The sequence below is a fragment of the Sceloporus occidentalis genome, unplaced genomic scaffold (genome assembly GCF_023333645.1).
Source record: "Sceloporus occidentalis isolate IW3139 unplaced genomic scaffold, rSceOcc1.0.p SCAF_1, whole genome shotgun sequence".
NCBI lineage: Eukaryota > Metazoa > Chordata > Lepidosauria > Squamata > Phrynosomatidae > Sceloporus > Sceloporus occidentalis.
Genome location: NW_028316981.1, coordinates 233272036 through 233287322, shown reverse-complemented (window position 1 = coordinate 233287322; position 15287 = coordinate 233272036). Strand labels below are relative to the sequence as shown.

Below are 15287 nucleotides of genomic sequence, written 5' to 3'. Positions count from 1 at the left end.
ATTATCTGTCAAACAAAAGTAATACTGGGGTTTTCGGGCTATGTGGCCATGTTCTAGAAGAGTTTTCTTCCTGACGGTTAGCCAGCCACAGATGCTGGCGAACCGTCAGGAAGAAAACTCTTCTAGAACATGGCCACATAGCCTGAAAAACCCACAAAAAGCTATGGATGCCGGCCATGAAAGCCTTCGACTCCACAAAAGTAACAGTCCCTGCAACTGTTGGATGAATTGGTTAGTCTTTCAGTGACAAGGCTGTTTGTTGCAACAGATTAGCAAGAAAAGAAACCATGGCTACTCTTCTAGTATTTAAAAAATACCTTATATAGTTTAGTTTAAAATATTATTCTGAGACGGGGTCTTCAAATGTTTTACATATGTGAAAAGCTGCAAAGTTGTATCATAAGATTAATGATTTTGCATGAAGATTCAGGCAACTTTAGTTTCAAACACTCATTAGTCCATTGCTGCTTTATTACATAGCAGTAGTTCCACTTTCAGAAAACTAATAGAAACTGTCTAATGGAATTCCATGATTAGATTAAGCCTTTTTTTATTTTAATATTTTGTTTGTCTCAGCCTTCTCTTCCTATTTTATGACACAGTCAACTGAAAGCACTTGGTAGGTTTATTTAGTGCTTAGAATACAAAGATAAAACGAATAAAGATAAAATGAAGAGCTACTGTTTTTGTCATTTTGGTAATTACAGTGGGCTACTCGGTATCCATGGGGGGGTTTGGTGCCAAGACCCCCACAGAAGCCAAAAACCATGAATACTCACATCAGTATTTATAATAATTTCTCCCTTCCCGCCATGAAGCCTCCATCAGCGTTTAAACCTCTGGATAGCTCCCTTCCCACCACAAAGCTTTCGTCAGATTTCAGAGTCCTAGATCTCCTTTCCCACCACAGAGCCTTCAGCGCCTGGATCTCTTCCTTCCCACCATGAAGACTTCATCAGCTTCCAAACAAGTGAAGGGAGAGATCAAGGGGTTTTAAAATTTGGTAAAGGCTTCATAGTGGGAAGGGAGAGATGAGGAGTTTAAAAACTAGTGGAGCTTTCATGGTGGGAATGATTTCCATCAGCCACAGGGAAGGGGAAGCAGCCCCCTGCTGTTGCCATCGCCACCTTCTTTGCTACTATTCTGGAATCACAATTTTTGGCTTGCCTAAAGTGGATCACAGGTAAAGGTTTTTGAAACAATTTTCATTTTCAATCCAGTCGCTCAAATCCATGGATGCCAAGGGCCCACTGTTCTTTATGTTTCCATGACATCTGCTACTCACACAGTTGTTAAAGGCACAGCAGTTCTGCCAAAAACCTTATCCCTATGCAAAATGTGCTTAACCAGTGTACTTGGGACAATCGGAAAGTGAGTTGTAACTGATTATGTTCTCCTATCCAAGTTCTCCTATTATAGTGTGTGTTTGGCTGACTAGGTGGGCTGACAGAGCTGTAATAAAAGTGAAAACAAGATACTTTATTGCCAAGGAGAAGGCAACACTGTGCTTTTGTGCACTCAGATAATGGCACTGTGAAACTTGCTAACAAACCTATCTGTCAGCTTCCTTAATGTGCAACATACAGCATTAGTGCATTGGAGAAACACTCTCTTTCTGTAGGGAAAATAAATGGGCTGCCTTTGTCAAGAACTGACTGGTTAGGTTCTGAATTGAATCTGACTCTTCAAACCAAAATTGGGTTTATTTATCATTATTATCTGCTTCCTACCTTACAGAACAGAAATCCTTCTAAGGCAGTGTACAAGTAACATCAAAATAAAGTGAACAAAATCACATTCAGCCAGTGGTTCTCAGCCTTTAGGTTTGACATGTTTTCGACTTTTGTCTCTAAGAATTTCTTATCATTGGCTATGCTGGCTGTGCTTGAAGTCAAAGTCCAAAACATCTGAAGTACCAAAAGCTGAGAACTACACCAGCAAACAATAAGAACATATGAGAACCTGTCAAGGTACTTCTCATGAGACGGCTAGTGGTGGATGGTCTCCAAGCTGGCGGGTGCAGGTGCCTAGCAGAGTTGGAAGTAATGGTACTTTACTAGTGTGTTTGTTTGTCCATACATACCCCTCATGGAATCCATTTCACAACAATGTTGATGGTAGGTGGTAGATGAATTTGTGAGGACAGGAAAGGAAAACCCAGCTGGGGCAAAATGTGATGTCTTCCTTACCTGCTTTCATGCATTCCATTAAACTCTAAAGTTTTCAGACAATTACAGGTATACCTCACTTAATGAAATAATTGTCTTCCCATGCATTACTTCAATATCAAAAGCAGAAAAAACATGGAAAGAGTAGGGATAGGTTCCTATGCCATAAAAAAGAGGAGTGCTTCAGTATGTTGCAATGATATTTTACTCAAAAATAAACAGTATGCCAGTGTGAAAGGAAATAATCAGGGACCCATCCACACCACAGAATTATAGCACTATTATACCACTATAACTTCCATGGGAATCCTGGATGGGCAGTTGAAGGATGAGCACTTACAATTCTCAGCCAGAGTGCTCTAGCACCTCCCCAAATGACAAACCCCAAGATTCCAAGGGATGGATCTATGGCAGTTGAAATGCTTTAGTTTTGTAATTGTGCGAAAATCAGGTAAGCCTTGCATTAAACCAAAATCTAGAGAACATGTACGTCTTACAAAACATCCAGCTTTCACGGCTGGCATCCATAGTTTTCTCTGGGTTTTCTGGGCTATATGGCTGCATTCTGAAAGAATTTATTCCTGACATTTTTCCTGCATCTGTGGCTGGTATCTTCAGAGGGTGGTGGCCTGGAAGTATGTGGGGTATATATACTTGTGTGACCCTTGGTTGGGAGGAAGTGATTTACATGTTAATATGTGTGTAGGTCTGTTGTTGAACGGCAAGGCCTCAGAAGGATATGTGTGGTGGATGGGTATCTACTTAATTAGCAATCTGTTGTCTGTGGGGAAACCTCCTGACCCCGGGTGGTGTTCATTTGTATGTATGGAGTCTTGATTTTGGAGTTTTTCAGGACAGGTAACTAAACTCTTTATTTTCAGTGTTTCTTCTTTCCTGTTAAAGTTGTCCAAGTGTTTGTGGTTTTAAATTGCTTTTAATTCAATAGGATTTTAATAGTATGATTTATTTGTATATTAATATTACAACTTTTCCTGTTTTTAATTTACATTTTTAAAGTTAATCTGGTTGTTGCCTTACATCATAAGTGGGGAGAAAGGTAGTGCAGACTGTGGGACTTGCACAAATGTTGATTTAACAAGTTGATTTAGTAGGTCTACTCTAGCCATTGGATTTAATCTCAAGTAAATACAAAGAATAATAAACGTAACCTATACAAGCTAGAAGTGTTCTTAGTTAGTGAAGAGACAGTTCAGGGGCCAGAAATTAAATGTTTCTTTGCTGGGATTATGTTCGTTTGAAGGCTCAAGTTTGCAGCTTTGGTGTACGCCAGGATTCAGTCCTGAGCTTGGATGCACAGGTTTTGGCAGTGGCCAGGAATGTGTCTACATAGCTATGACCCCAAATGTTCTTGATCCTTGAAATGTCAGATCTAGTCACAGGAATTTGTGCCTCAGTTATATCTGCTTTAGATGGTTGTAGAATGATATATGTGGGGGGCTGTCTTTGAAAGGTGTCCAAAAGCTTGGTTGGTCTAGAACACTGCAGCCAGATGTGTGAATGAGTCTGGTTATAAGGTGTGAGTCTGGTTATAAGGTGCATACACAACAGCTTCACTGGTTGCTAGTCTGTTCCTTGACACATTTCAAAGTACAAGTTGAATCTCCCTTATCCGGAATTCAGAAATCTTCCCAAAACCAAAACATTTGTCGTAGGTGGCTGAGATAGTGACACTTTTGCTTTCTGATATGCACAAACTTTGTTTCATGCACAGAATTATTAAAAAATATTGTATAAAATTACTTTCACTCTGAATGTATACAAAACCTAATTGAATTTTGTATTTAGATGTGGGTCCCTTCTCCAAAATAACTCATTATGTACACGTATGCAAATTATTCTGAAATCCAGAACACTTCTGGTGCCAGGCATTTTGGACAAGGAAGACTCAACCTGTACTGATTGTGACCTATGAGGTTTACTTGATTTAGGCCTAACTTGCTGGAAAGACCTTATTTTCCCATACAGGCCTATCCATATTTTAAGATCTTTGGGGAGAGGCCTTTATTTCAGATCTATCATCACAGAAGCATATTTGGTGATTGTGTCAAAGAGGCTTCTTGATGGGTGCTCCTTGGGTCAGGAATTCCTTGTGAAAGTAGGCTATTTTGACTTCTTTGTTGTCTTTGTGTTGAGAGGCAAATATGTTGTTTTTCTGATAAGCTTTTGGTGTTGATGCTATGTTGCTGTTTAAGGGATTTTAACTAGTTGAATCCTGCCAGTTCTTTTATTAATGTGTTAAGCTGTGTTTTAAATATTAAAAAGGAGATTAATTTGTAGTTCAGTTTTTATTTTTAATCTTGTTATCATTTTCTGCTATGAATGCAACTGTTGGCAGAAAGATAGAATATAAAGTTAATAAACCGTCACTTTTACCTACTTCTAAAAATGGTCTTAACTGCAAATCTGAGGAGAAATCTCAAATACCAAAATGCTGTCACAAGGTACTGTACATACCCATGTATAAGTCTAGAAATTGTAGTCAAAAAATTGACCCCCCCAAAACTGAGTTGACTTATTGTAAGTACTGTACTTTACAGTTATTGTACGTACCATACTTTAACTCTTATATTTTAAGTAAATTATTGTTAGTACTGTATTTTAACTCTTATAAAAAAGGAACCATCCCCAGGTGAAAGGCAAGAAGGTAATCTCTTTTGCAACCACTGACTTACTCTCAGCTCTCTCATCCATCCAGCTTTTAGGGTGAACAGAAATTGTTATGCCTGCCGGAATTTTGTTTTTCTTTCCTTTATCCTTTAGATCCCTTGTTACATGCCCCTAAAATTTACCATTGATTTATCCATGGGTCATATAAAAATCCATAATTTTGGCCCCAAAACTTGCCCTCAACTTTTATATGAGGTCGACTTATAGTTGAGTATATATGGTAAATAACCTTGAAAGCAGAAATATAAATTGAGAGTATAATTGCTTTGAGATTTCTTCTGGCAAAAATGAAGATTTGAACTGTTTATCTTTTCTTTTTAAGAATTTTGCTTTAATGAGTGGTTGGGACTAGGCATCGTAACTTAGTACAGTCAAGCACATTATACATTGAATGCAGAAGGAGGAATCCCAGTATGAACTCCAGTCGGCCTTCTTATCCATGGATTCTGTATCCATAGATTCAACCATCCACAGCTTGAAAATATTTCAAAAATATATACATTCCAAAGGGCAAACATTGATTTTATCATTTTATATAAGGGACACAATTTTACTGCCCCATAGTATATAATGGGACTTGAGCATCTATGGATTTTGGTATCCATGGGGTTTCCTGGAACAAAAACCCAGCAGATATCAGGGACCCATGTACTAATAGTTAAGTCACACTGTTGTTGTTGTTTTTTAATATATAACCTTTTAGCATTTACAAGTAAAATGTGTGGGTCTGTGCAGGTGGTGATGCTAGGTGCTTCAATACCTACAAAAAAGTACTTGATAAGGAATAGTAGCATCCAGTCTGGTACTTGTGCCTTTTCTTTGATTGACAAGCAAGGGGCAATGAACACTGTAACATTAGGTAATTTGTTAATAAATCTTGAGAACTCTGTGCAACAAACACATAACAAATGCTTTTTTTATACACATTTGTTTTGTTAACCTGTCAGCTTTTGCATGTGCAGATCTATCTCCTGTTTTGTTTTAAAATGAGTTTAAATACTTTACATGTGAATGGGAAAGCTGAATACAGCATTTCAAACCAGAGCAATATGGTTAGCAACTTCACCTTATACAAAAACATTCAGTTTACTGTAAGATTTTAACCTGATAATTTACATGCCATGTAAAAATTAACGAATAACTACTGAAGCCTCTTATTTGGTTGTTGCTATGGAGAAGTGTTTGGCTTCATATCACCACTGTATGTAGGAACATCTGCCTCTTTCACATTTTATGAAGACTCTCAGATTGTTCCTGTTGTTCCTGTTGAAGGTTTGATTACTCTCCTCCTCCTGCTCTTTAGGCAGAGGTTTTGATTTATAGATGATGGTTCTGTTGTAACTAGCATTATTTCTCGGCCAATCAATGGGATTGCTTTGCTAATAAGGACAATTACTGTATTTGTGTCAATGGAGTATCTGTTGTACTGGTGCCAAATTATTCTTTAGGGATTCTTAAACAAGCTCCATTTGTAGTCAAATCTACAGCATTATATGAATAAAGCATAAGAATAATAATAGGCTAGGGGCTAATTTTGTTTCTACATGAAATTTCATATGAGGAAAGATAGAATACAGAGTATGGCAGCATTAAACATGAGGGAGATCAAACAACTAACATAGGTTTCCTGGTAAAGGATTGTATTTCCATATTTGCTTGGAAAGGAAGTTTGAGCATTATGGAGAATATATGACTATTAGTGAAATACGATAAGCATAGGCAAAAACCTTTGTAAGTAGGATCTTAAGTACTAACATTGCAGCATGAGCTGAGGAGGGTAGTCTCCCTCATCAGCTGGAGGGTGATCCAGACCTTCAGGTAGGTGATTGTATATAAATTGTACATGAAGGTGGTCAGATTGTAGAGAGTGAGGGCTGAGAGAAATTCAGTACAGAAAGCACTGATAGTTAGACTTACATTATTAAAGCTGATTATTCACAGAACTGATAACACAACAGGGGTAAGCTTGTATGTAGTATGTAAAGGAAAACTTTGGCATATGCGCTTCAGAAGGGTACAATAAATGTACTGAAAATAAGTTGCCTTTCTAAGGGAAAAGCTACTATATCAGATAGGAATTTGTGAAAGGGGTAGGAGCATATTTATGTGCTTAGTATATAAAAGGTTTTAAAAAGCCACTTTGACTCCTATCTTTGGGAAAAGGAAGACTATAAATTAACCAATAGAATGTGTGTGTGTGTGGGGGGGGGGAAACTTTAAAAGCTGTGTGAAATGTATTTAAAGTAAGTTAGAATACTTGGTATAGCAAACAGCAATCTTGGTTTCTGTGAAAAGCATTAATTGAAAAATCAGGAGCTAGATCCAGCATGACATTACTGAAGTAAAAAGCTCCAGCTGCATAGTTGTGCTGGATTTAATCATTGCCCAAGTGATAGTGCCAGAGACAGTCTACACATTCCATCAATTGTGTAGTTAATTATGCAATAGAAAACTGTTTTGGATCCCTCCTTTGCACTGAATGTGGACATTAATTGCTGTTGAATGACCTTGAGGTAGTGCCATAACATCATGGATTCAGGATTTTAATCTTAAAATATCTTCAAAAAGGAAAGTCAATTACTATTGCAAGTATTTTTTTAATTTAGCCTCTTCTCATGGTAAGGAATCTAATTGAAAACCTGGCAGTTTGTTATGGGAAGCTGTTGGTTTTGTAGGGTTATACTTTAAAATGTCTATGTTTATACGGTAAACATATTTTAAACATCCAAGAGAATACCTGTATTAGAGCATGGTTGATACTTCCACCATGTGTTCAGTGAAGGTCATGTATCTTTCTAAGAGGAAAGATGAATGTGTATAGCTGAGAACAAGTAAATCTGTGTTACAATTATTTTTAGAAATTGCTTGATAACATGTCTTGCCCTAGTCTTCTTAGTACAAGTAATACATTCAAATGAGTTACAAAGGCTGATTTATTTTCAGCACTGTGAAAACTCACTGAATCGGTTCTCCTTGGTGCAGAGTAAGACATACTGTTTCTGAGCACTTTTTGAGTGGTAATCTTATAAGTACTTTAAATCATTTTTTAAAAAAATTCTAGGTGTAATATTTGCTGCAGTCTTTGGTTAAATAAAGGAGTACATAAATTTGTGCTCTTTTCATTAAACGAAAGCATGGAGTTGAATGGAAAGGGTTGAGGTCAGCAAATACTAACTGGATGTCCTCCAAATATCCACTGTGTAATTGAAAGGGTACAAAACGGTCTTTATGTAACCTTGGCATCCAAAAAGCAGACAAGACTGTGGAGCCTGTTCTTTAGCTGTACCTCCCACTTGTAGCGGCTCAATATATTTGACGCTCTGAAGCCACCTGGATATGGATCATTTGAACTGAAGTTGTTTAGGAGTCATTGCTGCTACTGAAATGATAAAAGCAGCTGCATAATGCTCAGCAACAAAGGTATGTTCTATACTGCTTTGGGACAAAGCACTTGGTACTACACCAAAAAGGGTAGTGGGGAATTGAAAGGAAACTGGAAAAAAAAAGGTACTCCAGAAGAATTAAACTTGTGTAAAAACATAAAAGAGTAATGCATTTTCTTAGATTGACAGTGCAATTCAGCCATGTTTGTTTGGATGTAAAGCACATTGAATTCAGTGGGACTTGCACCAAGGCAAACTCTATAAGATTGGGGCTTTGTTGTTGTTCTTGTTGTGTGCCTCCTTTCTGTCCAATGTATGGTGACCCTAAAGTGAATCTATCACAGGGTTTTCTTGGCAGTATTTTTTCATAAGGGGTTTTCCTTTGTCTTCCTCTAAGGCTGAGAAGTGATTTGCCCAATGTCACCCAGTGTGTTTCCACGGCTGAGTGGTTTTGGGTTGGATTAGGCCCTCAGGTTACATTTCCCCTTCCAATATAGAACTACAGCTTAATTGGTGAAGTAATATTATGGATTAACCTAATTCTTCTTGTACATTTAATGTTGCACTGTTTGTTGCTTAAAAACCTTGAACTACCTTGAGAACCAATATTATTCATGCTAAAAAGTTAGGATGTACTTTAAAAAAAAAACCCAAGTGGAATGGGTGGATAGTTTCTCTTCTTCCTCTCTCCAGTAATGTTTGAACTTTAGGTTTACCCTAGTGAATGCTTCAGCAATTGCTCCAGAACAGATAAATTAGATTATGCCATATAATACATAAGTAACATAATTGAATTTATTACTATAAATATACAAACATGGTGAATATAGGTCCATGAAGGAGACATGTGCTATACTTTACTGTTGTCCTTTGTTTAAGGTAAAGCAGCGTACTGGTGTTCACCTGTGAAAAATCTCAGTTATGAATAAAATTGCAAATGGCAGCAGCAACAAAGGTTCTTTGTACAATACTGTTGTGGGCCAGTACAATTGTTCCTGCTATTAGATGGTATGTAGGCAGCTGGATTGCGTTCTCCCTCCTGTCTTGAATATGAAGTATTCTATCCACAGCTTTTGGGATTCATTAGCGCAGGCTAAAGCTTTAAAATACTATTAGACGTGTGGATATTTCAGAAAATTGAGTATTAGGGTTGTTGTTTTTTTAAACATTGTTTCAGGAAAAAAGAGTAAGTCACACTGAACTCACTGAGACCAACACCTGAATAAAAGAGCATTGGATTTTACAACTGTGAGGTTGAAATGCTTGAAAAGACTAAAAAAATGTTCATTGCAGTATTTGTTTACATGTGACAATAGCATCCAAACATACATATTTAGCCTTAACGAAAAGCAGGCACTGAAAATACTTATTTTAGAATACCTGAAGAGCTGCATGCATTTGTATTTGTTGTTTGGATGGTCATGTGAAAAATGCAATTTGATTTTAAAGTTCATCAAGATTATATTGTTATTTTCAAGAATGTTTTCCAAATAGAATTAGCTTGTTTGCTGTGTAAGTCTGTGTTGGAAATTATAGTGTAAAGAAATATTAGGAGTTGTTTCTCCCTTGCTTTTACACTCAAAAAGTCTATTATCCTGTGGGACGCATTTCAGTTCCTTACAGTGAAGTTCTCTATAATTGCAGTTCTCCACAATGAAGAATTCAGTGGCCTTTTTTTCTTTCTTCCTCTTTTCTGTTCATTGTGGGAATGGGCAGATTTAGAGGATCAGAGAGCTGCACTTGCTGCGTTTTCAGTCCTTCAGACCATTATGGACTATACGTTGTCATTTTTGCAAATCCTGGAGTGACACAGAATTGGAAGTGACCCTGGAACAAAGAATAGACATAAGGTGTGCAGCCTTATCTTATCCCTACTGAAGCATAAATTCCATTCTATCTAGTGAGCCTTATTTCCAAATAGTTGTACCTAGGCTTGCAACTGTAGATGCCATTTCTTATATAAGAAATCGAAGGTATCTTTTGTAAAGACAGCCAAAATGAGTTCAGTGCCCTGTCTTTTAAAGCCAGAGCTGTAATCTCTCGATCAATGTTGTCTGTGTCATGTTTACTCTTGTCTGACAGCTAGCCAAGTCTGCCTAGCCCTGTAAGCCGATTTTGATATAGTAGCTACTACAGCCGCTTAAATTAGTTGTCCCCACCACATCCACAGCCAAGATTGACAGCTACCATAGCAGTGTCTTGTTAAATAGAGCTATCTTTTTGCCTTTTGCCTTTATAACTAGAAAGCAGATAATCAAAATAAATGACCTTTTAAAATCATATCAAATGAGAGCTGGTGCCGACAAATACCATCAGGCTTTCTTATATGGGCATGCTCTTTTCTGCTCTTCAAAGTGCTTTAAAGTGCTTATGTCCCCTCATGAGAGCAGGCAGAGGGAGAAAGAGTACAATGCTGTGACAGCTAGCAGTTCTGGCTTCGAATGACTGAGAGGGATACAAGCTGTAGCACTCTGATAGTGGAGGCACTCGAGAGGTAGTTATGAGTGGTGCTTTCCCCACTTGAGTGATCCAAATTTGTTCTGAGTTAGGTTGCATGCCAAAGACTCAGCCCCCTAATGTGGAGGTTGAGTTAGAAGCCCAAGTAATTGCTGTGGTACAAGGCATCTTCCATTATTATGTAAATGTAGGTCCTGACCAATTCCTGATAAATGGAATGTAAATGAACATTTCAGAACTAGATTAGGTGATTAGCGTTACAAAGGAAATCAAAGTTTACCAAGTATCTGTAAGACTCCTCATTTTCATGATTTTCTAGAGTGGGATTAGCAGATTCTTTGGGTTAGGACCCAGAGAACCAGCAACCCATACTAGTAGCTTGGGAAAGAAGTACAGTGCGCCTTTCCCTTATGCGGGGGGATCCGTTCTGGACCCTCCCACCTAAGAGAAAAACTGTGTATGCTCAAGCCCCATTAAAAGGTGTGCGCCCCATTACTTCTTCCAGTGCAGGTTTCCAGCATAAGCTGGAAGCCGCATGAGGTGCACCCGCGTATAATGCGGGTGCACTGAACTCTGTACAGTCACCTTTTGCTTTTACATCTTGTCTGTCCTTAATTGCATAAAGAGTTTCATCTGTCATTTATTAAGGTTTCTCCATCTTTTTGGCTACAGATAATGTTTTTTGTTTGTTTGTTTGTTTGTTTTCATCCCTCTCTAACAATGCCTGTCTTCAGTCCAGAATTCTTCGGCCTCCTGGTCAACTAGGCTTAATAGTGCCAATCTGTTTTTTAATATTATCTTTAAATCCTACAGAAACATTCTTCGGGTTGTATTTGGTATGATTATTGGTTTATTATTGTTCTTTACCTTTTTCCTAATTTTTGATATTACAAGTTCATGGTCTATGCTATAATCTGCTTCTGGTCTTATTTTTGCAGAGAGTATGGAACCTTTCTGTCTTCTGCTTCCAGTGAGGTAGTCTATTTGATTTTTGTATTGGCCATCAGATGATGTCCATATATACAGTCACATCTTGGGTTACTTAAAGAATGTGTTTGGAATGAATAAATTGTTGGCTTCACAAAATTCAATCAGTTGGTCTCTCATTTCATTTCTTTATCTTAGGCCAAATTTTCTTACAATCTTTGATTCTGCCTTATTTCCTATTTTGCATTCCAGTTGCCTGTTATTAACAAAAAGTCATGTTTTGGTGTGTGGTCAATTTCCTCCTGGCTTCCAGCATAGAATCTTCTAATTTCTTTTTCTTCTGCCTCTTTAGATGGAGCATAAACTTGGATTAAGGTCATATCCCTGAAAACCTATCACCTGATTGATATGATTCAGTCCCACTTTGCATTATGTCTTTGACTCCTTTTGCTACATCTCTCCAGACTGTAAATGCCACCTCATTTCTTCTTAGATTTAATTTCCCAAGTAAAGCAACGTGTAATTATCTGAATGAAAATGTCCCATTCCGGTCCACTTTTGCTTGCTCACCCAAGTACTGGGATGTTGATATGTTCCATTTCTTGTTTTACTATGCCTAGCTTCTCCTTTTTTAAAAAAGTTTTTTTAATTACTTTATTTTATAGTGTAAGACATACAATTCAGAATCAGATCCTTCAGTTAACATAAGATCAGCCAAAACAACTTGCTTTAACAGAGAACTTCTAAAAGAACAATTATTATTTAAGCTAGCAGCCATAACATCTGAATTGTATTTTGTTACTTAATGTTGGTGTAGTCCTACACATTCATGGGACAAAACTGGTTTAAACAAACAAACAAAAAACCAACCTGGTGTTGGGGGTAAAGTCATGTCAGACAAACCTGATCTCTTTTTTTGATAAAATTACCAGCTTGGTAGATGAAGGGAATGCTGTGTATATAGTATATCTTGATTTCAGTAAGGTCTTTGACAAAGTTCCCCATGACATTCTTGCAAACAAGCTTGTAAAATGTGGGCTAGACAAGGCAACTGTTAAGTGGATTTGTAACTGGTTGACCGGACGAACCCAAAGGGTGCTCAACAATGGCACCTTTTCCTCCTGGAGAGAAGTGACCAGTGGGGTCCCACAGGGCTCTGTCCTGGGCCCAGTACTGTTCAACATCTTTATCAATGACTTGGAGGACAAAATTGGGGGAATACTTATCAAATTTGCAGATGACACCAAATTAGGGGGAGTAGCTAATACTCCAGAGGACAGGATCAAGATTCAAAATGACCTGAACAGACTAGAAAACTGGGCCATAGCTAACAAATTGAAATTCAACACGGAGAAATGTAAGGTACTGCACTTAGGGCGGAAAAACGAAAAGCACAGATATAGGATGGAGGACACCTGGCTGAATGAAACTACGTGTGAAAGAGATCTAGGAGTCCAAGTAGACCATAAGTTGAACATGAGTCAACAGTGTGATGCGTCAGCTAACAAGGCCAATGCAATTTTAGGCTGCATCAATAGAAGTATAGTGTCTAGATCAAGGGAAGTAATAGTGCCACTATATTCTGCTCTGGTCAGGCCCCACCTGGAATATTGTGTCCAGTTCTGGGAGCCACAGTTCAAGAAGGACATTGAGAAGCTGGAGTGTGTCCAGAGGAGGGCGACTAAGATGGTGAAGGTTCTGGAAACCAAGCCCTATGAGGAACGCCTTAGGGAGCTGGGTGTGTTTAGCCTGGAGAAAAGAAGGTTGAGAAGTGATATGATAGCCCTGTTTAAATATTTGAAGGGATGTCATATTGAAGAGGGAGCAAGCTTGTTTTCTGCTGCTCCAGAGACTAGGACCTGGAGCAATGGATGCAAGCTGCAGGAAAAGAGATTCCACCTCAACATTAGGAGGAACTTCCTGACAGTAAGGGCTGTTTGACAGTGGAACACACTTCCTCAGAGTGTAGTGGAGTCTCCCTCCTTGAAGGTCTTCAAACGGAGGCTGGATGGCCATCTGTCGGGGAATCTTTGATCTGGATTTCCTGCATGGCCGGGGGTTGGACTGGATGGTCCTTGCGGTCTCTTTCAGCTCTATGATTCTATGATTCTATGTATAAAGAACCTAGGGTCCCTCCCCCCACCATTTTCCGTTTTTCCGTTTTTCCATTTATAACCATTGTCAATTTATCCATTATAGATAAATCAGATACTTTCATAATCTGTTCTTCAAGTAGATCTGTGCTTATTACCTTCCGGCGTCTAGCAAATGTAAGGCGAGCTGCTGTGACCAAATACAGAACAACTCCTCTTTCATCTTGATTTAATTTTAATTAATTGATTCATTAATTGATTCATTAATTAATATTAATTGATTCATGCTTCTCACATTCCATGTTCTGTAATATGTGTTGTGCTGCTTCAGATTTTCCTTTAGCCTCTGAGCGCCTAAACAGCAGAACATCCTTTTGACTTGAGTCCAGTTAGCCATAGTGCTATTCATACTTGTCCTCTGCTATAACCCAGTAGCTTGTTGAGTGCCATCAGACCTGAGAGTCATCTTCTGCCACTATGTCTTTTTTCATTTTGGATTGTTCATGATAGGGCTTTTTGGGTAAAATAACCTCAAAAGGAAGTTTACCATACCTCCTGCTGTACAGTACTTGTCTCTGAGAGATCCTATGCTAGTGTCAAACACACACACGCACAGCACTACTGATATGGCCCAGTGGTTGTTTGGCACATTTAGTGTGGCTTCTTAGCAGAAGCTTATCTGACATGTGAGGCCATACCAGCATACCATAGAGCTACTTCAATCTACAGAGTCAGTATCCACTCTAATTCTAACTAAAATTTGCCAGCAAATATGGAAGACATAAAAAAAATGGTCCACATATTGGACATGCCCAATATACATTCCAATCTCCAATAAATGGGACACCAGGGATTGCAATAACCACAGGACCATTTCATTAATTTACCTTGCAAGCAAAGCTGAACATTCTACAATAAAGACTTTTACTATATACGGAGTGAGAAATGTCAGATGTCCAGATTGGATTCAAAAAATTCAGAGACACTAAGGATCATGTTGCAAACATATGTTGGATAATGCAGAACATCAACTAATTTCAAAAGAAAACAATCCTGTGCTTTATAGATGACTGCAAAGCCCTTGATTGTATTGTTGGTCCACCATATCCATGGATTATACATCCACGATTCAGCCATCCATGGCTTGGAAATATTTTAATGGATAGAATGTTCATATTCTCACAAATGCAGTGATTGTTTCTTAGTAGAACTTCTTCACATACTCAGATGAGAATCAAGTTTATTGCTGGAAGCATGGACTAATGAAACTAATAAAATGATGTGTATGTATGAGTGAAGAACTTGTTGCTGGTAGCAACAAGCTTTCTATATAGTCAGCTCTCCATATACATAGATTCTGCATCCATGGCTTCCACGATCCATGTCTTGAAAATACTCCATCTTAAAAGAAAAAAAATCCAAAAAGCTAGCTTTAATTTTGCCATTTTATATAAGGGATACCATTTCACTACGTCATCACATATAATGGGACTTGTGCATCAAAGGATTTTGGTATCCACAGGAAGTCCTGGAACCAAACCATAGCAAATACCAAGGGCCCGTTATAGATT

At 38.1% G+C, this 15287-nt stretch overlaps 1 protein-coding gene across 3 annotated transcripts in view; it reads left to right on the top strand.

The window, feature by feature from the left end:
• The window catches only part of JAK2 (Janus kinase 2), a 115207-nt gene that overhangs the window by 18382 nt on the left and 81538 nt on the right, over positions 1–15287 (top strand). The gene's annotated exons all lie outside the window — the stretch shown is intronic.